Source organism: Cherax quadricarinatus, chromosome 14, assembly GCF_038502225.1.
Source record: "Cherax quadricarinatus isolate ZL_2023a chromosome 14, ASM3850222v1, whole genome shotgun sequence".
Lineage (NCBI taxonomy): Eukaryota > Metazoa > Arthropoda > Malacostraca > Decapoda > Parastacidae > Cherax > Cherax quadricarinatus.
Genome location: NC_091305.1, coordinates 28,657,650 through 28,670,149, shown reverse-complemented (window position 1 = coordinate 28,670,149; position 12,500 = coordinate 28,657,650).

The window sequence follows — 12,500 nt, the reverse complement described above, 5'->3', positions numbered from 1 at the left end:
GAGAGGAAGTTGGGACGATTACTGAGCTTGATGGTACACAGTGACTCCATGACAACGGTGACAAAGGTACATTCATCTTCCATGAAGACAATGGTGGTGGTGGGCGTCTTATCTAGTGCCTTCTGTGTACCTGTGTGTGTGTGTACCTGTGTGTGTGTGTCTGTGTGTGTGTATCTGTGTGTGTGTACCTGTGTGTGTGTACCTGTGTGTGTACCTGTGTGTGTACCTGTTTGTTTGTACCTGTGTGTGTGTATCTGTGTGTGTGTACCTATGTGTGTGTACCTGTGTGTGTGAATCTGTGTGTGTGTACCTGTGTGTGTGTACCTGTGTGTGTGTATCTGTGTATGTGTACCTGTGTGTGTGTACCTGTGTGTGTGTACCTGTGTGTGTGTATCTGTGTGTGTGTACCTGTGTATCTGTGTGTGTGTACCTGTGTGTGTACCTGTGTGTGTGTACCTGTGTGTGTACCTGTGTGTGGACCTGTGTGTGTGTACCTGTGTGTGTGTACCTGTGTATGTGTACCTGTGTGTGTACCTGTGTGTGTGTGCCTGTGTGTGTACCTGTGTGTGTACCTGTGTGTGTGTACCTGTGTGTGTACGTGTGTGTGTGTACCTGTGTGTGTACCTGCGTGTGTACCTGTGTGTGTACCTGTGTGTGTACATGTGTGTGTACGTGTGTGTGTGTACCTGTGTGTGTACCTGTTTGTGTGCACCTGTGTGTGTGTGTGTGAGAACATGTTTGTGTGCTTGTCTGTTTGTGTACCTGTGTGTGTGTGTGTGTGTGTATATATATATATATATATATATATATATATATATATATATATATATATATATATATATATATATATATATATATATATATATATATTTTATTTTTTTTATTTTTTTGTTATCACACTTGCCGATTCCCACTGGATCACTGCAGCAGGCCTGTTGGCCCATACTAGGCAGGTCCTTTACAATCCATCCCACTAACAAAACATTTGCCCAACCTAATTTTCAATGCTGCCCAAGAAATAAGCTCTCATAACTCTATCCACATATTTGCAAGTCCCACTCAAATCCAACCCCTCTCACTCATATATTTATACAACCTAAATTTGAAACTACCCAAAGTCCTAGCCTCAATAACCCAACTAGGTAGACTGTTCCACTCATCAACTACCCTATTTCCAAACCAATACTTTCCTATGTCCTTTCTAAATCTAAACTTGTCTAATTTAAATCCAATACTGCGGGTTCTCTCTTGGAGAGATATCCTCAAGACCTTATTAATGTCCCCTTTATTAATACCCATCTTCCACTTATACACTTCGATCATGTCTCCCCTCATTCTTCGTCTAACAAGTGAATGTAATTTAAGGGTCTTCAACCTCTCTTCATAGGGAAGATTTCTAATGCTATGTATTAATTTAGTCATTCTACGCTGAATGTTTTCTAACGAATTTATGTCCATTCTGTAATATGGAGACCAGAACTGAGCTGCATAATCTAGGTGAGGCCTTACTAATGATGTATAAAGATGTAATATAACCGCTGAACTTCTGTTGCTTACACTTCTTGATATAAATCCCAGTAATCTGTTCGCCTTATTACGTACGCTTAGGCACTGCTGTCTTGGTTTTAGGTTGCTGCTTATCATAACCCCCAAGTCCTTTTCGCAATCTGTATGGCTAAGTTCTACATTATTTAACTTTTAAGTGCTAAGGTTATGGACACTCCCGAGCTTCAGAACCTTGCATTTGTCTACATTGAACTGAATCTGCCACTTTTCTGACCAGGTATTGAGTTTGTCTAAATCCTCCTGAAGTTCCCTGATATCTACGTTTGAATCAATTATCCTACCTATCTTTGTGTCATCGGCAAATTTGCTTATTTCACTAGTAATTCCCTCATCAAGGTCATTGATATATATATTATAAACAACAAGGGGCCCAAGACTGATCCCTGTGGAACGCCACTCGGATTTAACCCCATTTATGGACACTCTCTGCTTCCTGTCTGTGAGCCATGACTCGATCCACGAGAGCACTTTTCCCTCAATGCCATGAGCTGCCACTTTCTTTAACAGTCTTTGGTGCAGAACTCTATCAAAAGCCTTACTAAAATCTAAGTAAATAATATCAAATTCTTTATCGTGATCAACAGCTTCAAAAGCTCTACTGAAGAAGTTAATAAATTAGACAAGAACGGTGTCTCGTGAATCCATGCTGAGTATCATTAATCAAGCTATGCTTATCGAGATGGCTTCTTATAATCTCAGCTATAATTGATTAGTAATTTGCCTACAATTGAGGTCAGGCTTATTGGGCGGTAATTTGACGGTAACGACTTGTCCCCTGCTTTAAAAATAGGAATTACATTAGCCATCTTCCACATATCAGACACTACACCTGTTTGAAGAGATAAATTAAAAATATTATTTAATGGTTCACAGAGTTCCATTTTGCATTCCTTAAGAACCCTTGAAAAAACCTCATCAGGACCCGGCGACTTATTTTGCTTTAGTCGGTCTATTTGTTTCACAACCATTTCACTAGTGACTGTGATGTTGCACTATAAAAATTAATTACTGGAATATTATTAGTGTCTTCCTGTGTAAAAACCGAGAGAAAATAATTATTTAAAATCGAGCACATTTCATTATCTTTGTCAGTAAGATGCCCATTGTTATTTTTAAGGGGACCTATCTTATCTCTAACTTTCGTTCTATAGACCTGGAAAAAACTTTTTGGGTTAGTTTTCGAATCCCTAGCAACTTTAATTTCATAGTCCCTTTTAGGTTTTCTTATCCCCTTTTTAACGTCCCTCTTAATGTCAATATACTGATTAATAAGATGACCCTCACCTCTTTTGATACGCCTATAAATTTCTTTCTTATGCCCTAGCAGATATTTCGGCCTATTATTCATCCATTTTGGGTCATTTCTATTTGATCTAATTTCTTTATACGGGATAAACGTTCTTTGAGCAGCATGTATGGTGTTCAGAAAATTGTCATAATGATAGCTCTCTTCGTTATCCCAGTCAACAGATGATAAGTGTTCTCTAAGCCCATTGTAACCTGCTAAGCGAAAATCTGGAACTGTTACTGAGTTGTCCCTACTATCATACTTCCATTCTATGCTAAAGGTAATTGATTTGTAATCGCTTGTGCCGAGTTCCTCATTAATTTCTAAATTATTAACAAGGGTTTCCTTGTTCGCCAGAACCAAATCAAGAAGGTTATTTCCCCTTGTAGGTTCTGTCACAAACTGCTTCAGAAAACATTCCTGAACTACTTCTAAGAAGTCATTTGATTCTAAATTCCCAGTCAAGAAATTTCAATCAATGTGACTAAAGTTAAAGTCCCCTAGAATTACTACGTTATCGTGCTTTGTGGCCTTAACAATTTCCTCCCACAGTAATTTCCCTTGGTCCCTATCTAAGTTTGGGGGACGGTATATCACTCCTAGAATCAATTTTTTATGCCCCTCTGAAAATTCTATCCAGACAGACTGTATGTGTTACCTCAGACTTAATACTCGTTTTTATGCAACAGTTCAAGTGATCTCGGACATACAGTGCCACCCCACCTCCCTTACCGATATTTCTATCTACTTGGAACAATTTAAAACCCTGAATGTGACATTCCGAAGGCATGTCCCGACTTTTGTAATTAAACCATGCCTCAGTGATTGCAAATACATCAATGTTACCTGCATTAGCAACTAATCTCAACTCATCCATCTTATTACTAGCAATACGGCTATTAGCATAATATAATTTTAAAGACCCTCCTTTCTCTTTACCCTTCCTGCTCATATCTGTTTTTTCACTAAACCTATTAATGTCCTTGTCGCCTAGTGCCATTGGCTTTCCAATATCCACCTCACTCTGCCTATTACTAGTTCCCCTAGAACTCATAGTATTACTATACTGGAACTTCACTGTATTTTCGTCAAAACCCATACCACTATATATTCCTAGTTTAAAGCCCTAACAGCTCCCTCCACTGCCGTTGCCAGTGCCCCCACCCCAGACCTAGATAAGTGAACCCCATCCCTGGCATACATGTCATTTCTGCCATAGAAGAGGTCCCAGTTGTCAATGAATGTTACCGCATTCTCCTTACAGTATTTGTCCAGCCAGCAATTGACACCAATTGCCCTGGACAACCATTCATTTCCAACTTCTCTCCTTGGCAAAATACCACATATGACAGGGTTCCCACCCTTCTTCCTAATTATCTCTATTGCTGACCTATACTTGCTAATCAGGTCCTCACTCCTACGTCTGCCAACATCGTTGCCTCCCACACTGAGGAAGATAATAGGATTTCCCATTACCTTTCATGATGTCGTCCAGATGGCTAACAATATCCCCCATCCCAGCCCCAGGAAAACATACCCTGAGCCTACTCTTCCTGTCCCTAAGACAAAAGGCCCTATCCATAAACTTAACCTGACTGTCTCTAACTATAACAATGTTCTTACCTTCATTTGTGAAATTTGTCATGACATTCTTGATGGTCTTCACTGGGGTATCAAGGGATGTCTCACTCACGTCTGCCAATGCTCTCTTGGTGGTCGTTGTGACGTTCCCAGAAGACAACCCACATTCATCTGGTAACACCGAAAATGGGTTGGAAGTCTCCACAGCAATCTTCTGGATCTTCATTGTTTTTGCCACTCCAACAGACTTCTTGATTTTCAGCTTTGTTCCATGTTGGCCAGCCACTGACCAGGTTCCTCTCTTGACCTGAGGACTCACAACAGGAGGATTACTTCGAATCCTCTTGTTTTCCTGTCAGTCACCATATCTCAAGCTTAGCAACCCTAAGCTCCTCTTTCAGCTGCTGGTACAGTTGCTCAGGAGAGGACATCTTGTGCAGATTCACGGAGAACACACTGGACAGAACTTCACAGAGCTAAGTACACGTCACCACTTCTCTAAATCTTTTGTTTAGTTCATCACATACTTCTTGGTCACTCTTTGTGAGCTCCCCTCCTTCTTTCCTCAGCCTGATTACCTGGTCCTTGACTGTTGTTTTTCTCCTAATGTGACTGTATAACAACTTTGGTTCAGATTTGGCTTTTGATGCTATGTCGTTCTCGTATTGCCTCTTGGCCTCTCTCCTTATCCCTGCATATTCGTTTCTGGTTCTTCTGCTCAGCTCCTTGTTTTCTTGAGTCCTTTGCCTTCTATACCTTTTCCATGCTCTAGCACACTTGGCTTTGGCCTCTTTACACCTCCAATTAAACCATGGGCTCACTCTGGTCTTACCATTTTTTCTGTTGCCCTTTGGTATGAACCTTTCCTCTGCCTCCCTGCACGTAAGGGTCACTATTTCCATCATTTCATTTACTGTCTTTCCATCTAGTTCTGTTTCCCACTGCACTTCATGCAGGAAACTTCTCATTCCTATGTAGTCCCCTTTTTTGAAGTTCGGTTTCTCTCTTTGTTCTCGTGCTGCTGCATTCTCCACTGTTAACTCTACAAGATATTCAAAACTCAGGACATCATGATCACTAGCGCCAAGGGGTCTTTCATGGGTGATATCCCCTATGTCTGAACTATTCAAGGTGAATATGAGATCCAGCCTTGCTGCAACATCCTCTCCTCTCTCTCTGGTTGTATCCCTAACATGCTGGTGCATGAAGTTCTCCAACACAGTCTCCAACATCTTAGCCCTCCATGTTCTGGTCTCCTATGTGGCTCTAGGTTTTCCCAGTCAATCTCTTTATGATTGAAATCCTCCATTATAAGCAATTTTGTCCTACCCATATGAGCCCTCCTGGCCATGTCAGCTAGTGTATCCACCATTGCCCTATTGTGCACATCATACTCTTCTCTTGTTCTCCTGCTGTTAAGTGGTGGGTTATACATCACTGCTATCATCACCTTTGGACCCCCAGTCTGAAGTGTTCCTACAATGAGGTCGTCTGTTTCCCTTCTTTCCATTCCTCCCATCTCCTCAAAACTCCACTGGTTTATGAGCAATGCTACTCCTCCCCCTCCTCTGTTCTCTCTGTCTTTCCTCATAATCTGATATCCAGGTGGGAAACTTGCATCTGTTATCATCCCTGTAAGTTTTATCTCTATTAGTGCTATGATGTCAGATGATGCATCAATGATGCGTTCTTGCCACTCTTCACTCTTATTTGTTATTCCATCTGCATTGGTGTACCATACCTATAGCTTCCTTTCCATTACTCTATTTTGGGAGATAGAATAGGAAGGTGCAGGCTGGGAGGGTGGGAGGCAGGGCAGAATATTATGGGAGGCTGCTGTGATTGTGGAATTAGTGCTTAGGGGGGTGGTGGCTATGGAGTGAGGTTCATTTCTGTTTACTGTGTTTGGTTGATATGTGGTGACAGGGGCTGAGAGGTTTCTGTAAGCATTTGTGTTTGATGTTCCCCCAAAGTATGAGTTTTCCTGTCTGTCGTTGCCTGTCCTATCTCTCTTTCCTTCCACTGGTTTTGTCTCAGTTGAGGAACACTTTTTGATAATCTGGAGAGTCCTTTAACAGTGGTTTCTGTTGTAGTATCCTGTTCTGTACCACATCTGCCCTGAATGTCAATTTGATTGGTCGATTTTTTTTCCTCGAATACCCCCCTAGTCTGTGAAAATTTTCTACCTGAGACATCCCTCTCTCCTGTTATTGCAATGATATTCTTAATCTCTGTTTTCCCCCAATGCTTTCTTTCATCATAGGTCTGCCCTTCAGCCTCCTGAAGCCCATGAATAATTATTGACCCCCTCCCTCTCCTCTTCCCATTTCTTTTCCCTCTGTATCTGATTTAAGCATCTCCCTTGATGTTTCCCTATTCATCTCCCAGACACCATGATGGCCTGATATTACTGCTGCAAAAGACTGCTTAGCTCCATCCCCTCCTTCAGTCCCCTCGCTGCCTGCTGATGTTCCCATTTCAGTCATCTTGCTCCTTTCGGACCTCATCTTTAGATCCTGCTTCAGCACATCTATTTTTCCTCCAATCTCTGTATCTTTGCCTCAGCTACTACAGCTCGTGGTTCCCACTTTTGCTCTCTGCAGATATTTGCTCTAACATATTATTGCAAAGCTCTAACTTTTTCTCCCATTGTTGTTCCATTTTGTTCTTGAGCCGTTCTACCTATTCTTCCTTTTCCGACCAGCCATCATCGGTGCCCTTGCCTTTACGTCCTCCCTTTTGAGATCCCATTTTGTCTTTATCCTGTTGGGATGTTCTAGCTGCTTCAGCTTATAAAAATGTGTGTGCGTGGTGGGGGATTTATGAGCTAATGTGTTAGGTTAGGTTTGTGTGTGTGTGTGTGTGTGTGTGTGTGTGTGTGTGTGTGTGTGTGTGTGTGTGTGTGTGTGTGTGTGTGTGTGTGTGTGTGTGTGTGTGTATGTGTGTGTATATTTGTGTATATGTGTGTATGTGTGTGTATGTGTGTGTATGTGTGTGTATGTGTGTGTATGTGTGTCTGCGCGTGTGCGTGCGCATGCGCTTTTGTCTTAGTCTTAAAAAAGGGGGGAGGGGGGTTCATAAATCACACTAGGCTACGCTACTCTTTCGACGATTATAGAAGTATTTCACAATCAATTCCTTATTAATATACACTAATATATACTACTATAATATTTACTGTGTACACTTGTGTGTTTACCAGCTTGTTCTTTGAAAAAGAGGGGGGGGGTCAGGTTAACACTATTTGTTATTGTTCTTGGTTCACCGGTACTCTCCCGGCCCGGATCTTTGCACACTAGGCTACGTTACTTTTTAGAAGATTATAGAATTATTTCTCACTCAATTCCTTATTAATATATACTAACATTTACTATAATAATAATTACTGGTGAACACGTGTGTTTGTATGTACGTACTTGTTTACTAGCTTGTCACTGTCAGAAAGACGGGGGGGGGGCACTAGGCTAACAACTCTTCTGAAGATATTTAGATAATTTACTAAACATTATCAGTGTTACCACTATCTATCTCCTGGCACTGAAAGTTAGGGAGTGATGGTATAGCATAAAACCAGCAGGGCGAGACACTGAGACTTTAGACACCAACCAAAAACTAACCACACATAGGCAAGTGATGTCTGCACAATGGAGGTTCCTGCTGGTGGCTGCTATCAACTCCTTCACTTGTAACTCCTTCAGGAACTTTATCATGAACTCAAGATTTTCTTTTCTTTTTTTTCTTTTAAGACTTGGTATTCACTCTTTTTTCTTTAGTACAGTGTTATGGTCATAACAAATCTGATGATGTTAACTACATTCACAACACCAACAGCTGGGGATTGACTAATTTTTTCTTACTTTCATTATTTACTTAATCACTCGTTTATGGCCTTATCACTATACTGCTGCTATAACCAACCAATATCTGTATTTATTAATATTTCAGAACACACCGTTAACCCAATTAACTATGTTTGGATATTTTGTGTCAACACTGGTGCCAGCAGCGCCATCAGCTGACTGCTACCCTCCCTCACTCAGCATTGATTCAAATTTAAATTGTAAAATTCTTGATCTTATCACATTATTCTCACTATTGAAAGCTGTTACACTCTTGTAGGTATGTTCACTGATTCACTCACGTACGATGACCGCTAATAGTATCTTAGGACAGCCACTAGAACAAATCCTGGGAGCACTATTCAGCGATACTGCTTCACGTGTGTGTGTGTGTGTGTGTGTGTGTGTGTGTGTGTGTGTGTGTACTCACCTAATTCACCTAATTGTGGTTGCAGGAGTCGAGACTCAGCTCCTGGCCCCGCCTCTTCACTGATTGCTACAAGGTCCTCTCTCTCTCTCTCTGCTTCCTGAGCTTTATCATACCTCTTCTTAAAACTATGTATGGTTCCTGCCTCCACTACTTCACTTGCTAGGCTATTCCACTTCCTGACGACTCTATGACTGAAGAAATACTTCCTAACGTCCCTGTGACTCGTCTGAGTCTTCAGCTTCCAGTTGTGACCCCTTGTTCCTGTGTCCCCTCTCTGGAACATCCTTTCTCTGTCCACCTTATCTATTCCCCGCAGTATCTTGTATGTCGTTATCATGTCTCCCCTGACCCTTCTGGCCTCCAGTGTCGTCAGTCCGATTTCCCCTCAACCTTTCCTCGTACGACATTCCCCTGAGCTCTGGGACTAGCCTTGTTGCAAACCTTTGTACTTCCTCTAACTTCTTGACGTGCTTGACCAGGTGTGGGTTCCAGACTGGCGCTGCATACTCCAGTATGGGCCTAACATGCACAGTGTACAGTGTCTTCAACGATTCCTGTATGTGTACCTGTGTGTGTGTACCTGTGTGTGTGTACCTGTGTGTGTACCTGTTTGTGTGTACCTGGTTGTGTACCTGTGTGTGTGTATCTGTGTGTGTACCTGTGTGTGTGTGTGTACCTGTGTATTTGTACCTGTGTGTGTACCTGTGTGTTTACCTGTTTGTGTGTACCTGTGTGTGTACCTGTGTGTGTATACATGTGTGTGTACCTATGTACTCACCTAGTTGTACTCACCTAGTTGAGGTTGCGGGGGTAGAGTCCGAGCTCCTGGCCCCGCCTCTTCACTGATCGCTACTAGGTCACTCTCCCTGAGCCGTGAGCTTTATCATACCTCTGCTTAAAGCTATGTATGGATCCTGCCTCCACTACATCGCTTCCCAAACTATTCCACTTACTGACTACTCTGTGGCTGAAGAAATACTTCCTAACATCCCTTTGATTCATCCGTGTCTTCAGCTTCCAACTGTGTCCCCTTGTTACTGTGTTCAATCTCTGGAACATCCTGTCTTTGTGCACCTTGTCAATTCCTCTCAGTATTTTGTATGTCGTTATCATGTCCCCCCTATCTCTCCTGTCCTCCAGAGTCGTCAGGTTGATTTCCCTTAACCTCTCATCGTAGGACATACCTCTTAGCTCTGGGACTAGTCTTGTTGCAAACCTTTGCACTTTCTCTAGTTTCTTCACGTGCTTGGCTAGGTGTGGGTTCCAAACTGGTGCCGCATACTCCAATATGGGCCTAACGTACACGGTGTACAGGGTCCTGAATGATTCCTTATTAAGATGTCGGAATGCTGTTCTGAGGTTTGCTAGGCGCCCATATGCTGCAGCAGTTATTTGGTTGATGTGCGCTTCAGATGTGCCTGGTGTTATACTCACCCCAAGAACTTTTTCCTTGAGTGAGGTTTGTAGTCTCTGACCCCCTAGACTGTATTCCGTCTGCGGTCTTCATATGTGTGTGTACCTGTGTGTGTGTACCTGTGTGTGTGTATCTGTGTGTATATACCTGTGTGTGTGTACCTGTGTGTATACCTGTGTGTGTGAACCTGTGTGGGTGTACCTGTGTGTGTGTACCTGTGTGTGTAAACCTGTGTGTGTACCTGTTTGTGTGCACCACTGTGTGCGTGTGTGTGGGAACATGTTTGTGTGTGTACCTGTCTGTTTGTGTACCTGTGTGTATGTCTCTCTCTCTCTCTCTCTCTCTCTCTCTCTCTCTATATATATATATATATATATATATATATATATATATATATATATATATATATATATATATATATATTTATATATATATATATATATATATATATATATATATATATATATATATATATATATATATATATATATATATATACATATATATATATATGTCGTGCCGAATATGTAAAACTGGTCAATTAGCAAGAACTCATTTAAAATTAAGTCCTTTCTGAAATTTTCTCTTATACGTTTAAAGATATATTTTTTACATTAATGCTCATATAAAAATTTTTAATTTTGCACCAAAAGAATCTTAGAAAACTTTCCTAACCTTATTATAACAAGAGCAATTTATTTTAGCCTAACCAAACTAAATATATTTTAAATACGTTTACAATAATTTAATATTAAACAAACACAATCAAATATATTTTTTTCGTTAGGTTCAGAATGATTTTGGCGAAATTATTGCATACACAAATTTTCACTTGTCCTATATGGCAAGATGAGCGTTGCTATTTAAGCCAAGATCGCAAGTTCTGCCTATTCGGCACGACATATATATATATATATATATATGTATATATATATATATATATATATATATATATATGTGTGTGTGTGTGTGTGTACTCACCTATTTGTGGTTGTGGGGGTCGATTCATAGCTCCTGGCCCCGCCTGTTCACTGGTCGCTACTGGGTCACTCTCCCTGAACCATGAGCTTTATCATACCTCTGCTAACGCTGTGTATGGATCCTGCCTCAACTACATCGCTTCCCAAACTATTCCACTTGCTGACTACTCTGTGGCTGAAGAAGTACTTCCTAACATCCCTGTGATTCATCTGCGTCTTCAACTTCCATCTGTGTCCTCTTGTTGTTGTGTCCAATCTCTGGAACATCCTGTCTTTGTCCACCTTGTCAATACCTCTCAGTATTTTATATGTCGTTATCATGTCCCTCCTATCTCTCCTGTCCTCCAGTGTCGTCAGGTTGATTTCCCTTAACCTCTCCTCGTAGGACATACCCCTTAGCTCTGGGACTAGTCTTCTTGCAAACCTTTACACTTTCTCTAGTTTCTTTACGTGCTTGGCTGTTGTGGGTTCCAAACTGGTGTCGCATACTCCAATATGGGCCTAACGTACACGGTGTACAGGGTCCTGAACGATTCCTTATTAAGATGTCGGAATGCTGTTCTTCGATTTGCTAGGTACCCTTATGCTGCAGCAGTTATTTGGTTGATGTGTGCTTCAGGAGATGTGCCTGGTGTTATACTCACCCCAAGATCTTTTTCCTTGAGTGAGATTTGTAGTCTCTAGCCCCCTAGACTGTACTCCGTCTGCGGTCTTCTTTGTCCTTCCCCAATCTTCATGACTTTGCACTTGGTGGGATTGAACTCCAGGAGCCAATTGCTGGACCCGGTCTGCAGCCTGTCCAGATGCCTTTGTAGTTCTGCCTGGTCTTCGTCCGAATGAATTCTTCTCATCAACTTCACATCATCTGCAAATAGGGACACTTTTGAGTCTATTCCTTCCGTCATGTCGTTCACAAATACAAGAAATAGCACTGGTCCTAGTACTGACCCCTGTGGGACCCCGCTGGTCACAGGTGCCCACTCTGACACCTCGCCACGTACCATGACTCGCTGCTGTCTTCCTGACAAGTATTCCCTGATCCATTGAAGTGCCTTCCCTGTTATCCCTGCCTGGTCCTTCAGTTTTTGCACTACTGTTTTGTGTGGAACTGTGTCAACGCCTTCTTACAGTCCAAGAAAATGCAATCTACCAACCCCTCTCTCTCTTATCTTACTGCTGTCACCCTGTCATAGAACTCCAGTAGGTTTGTGACACAGGATCTCCTATCCTTGAAACCATATTGGCTGATGTTGATGAAATTGCTCCTTTCTAGGTGTTCCACCACTCTTCTCCTGATAATCTTTTCCATGACTCTGCGTACTATACATGTCAGTGACACTGGTCTGTAGTTTAGTGCTTCATGTCTGTCTCCTTTTTTAAAAATTGGGACTACATTTGCTGT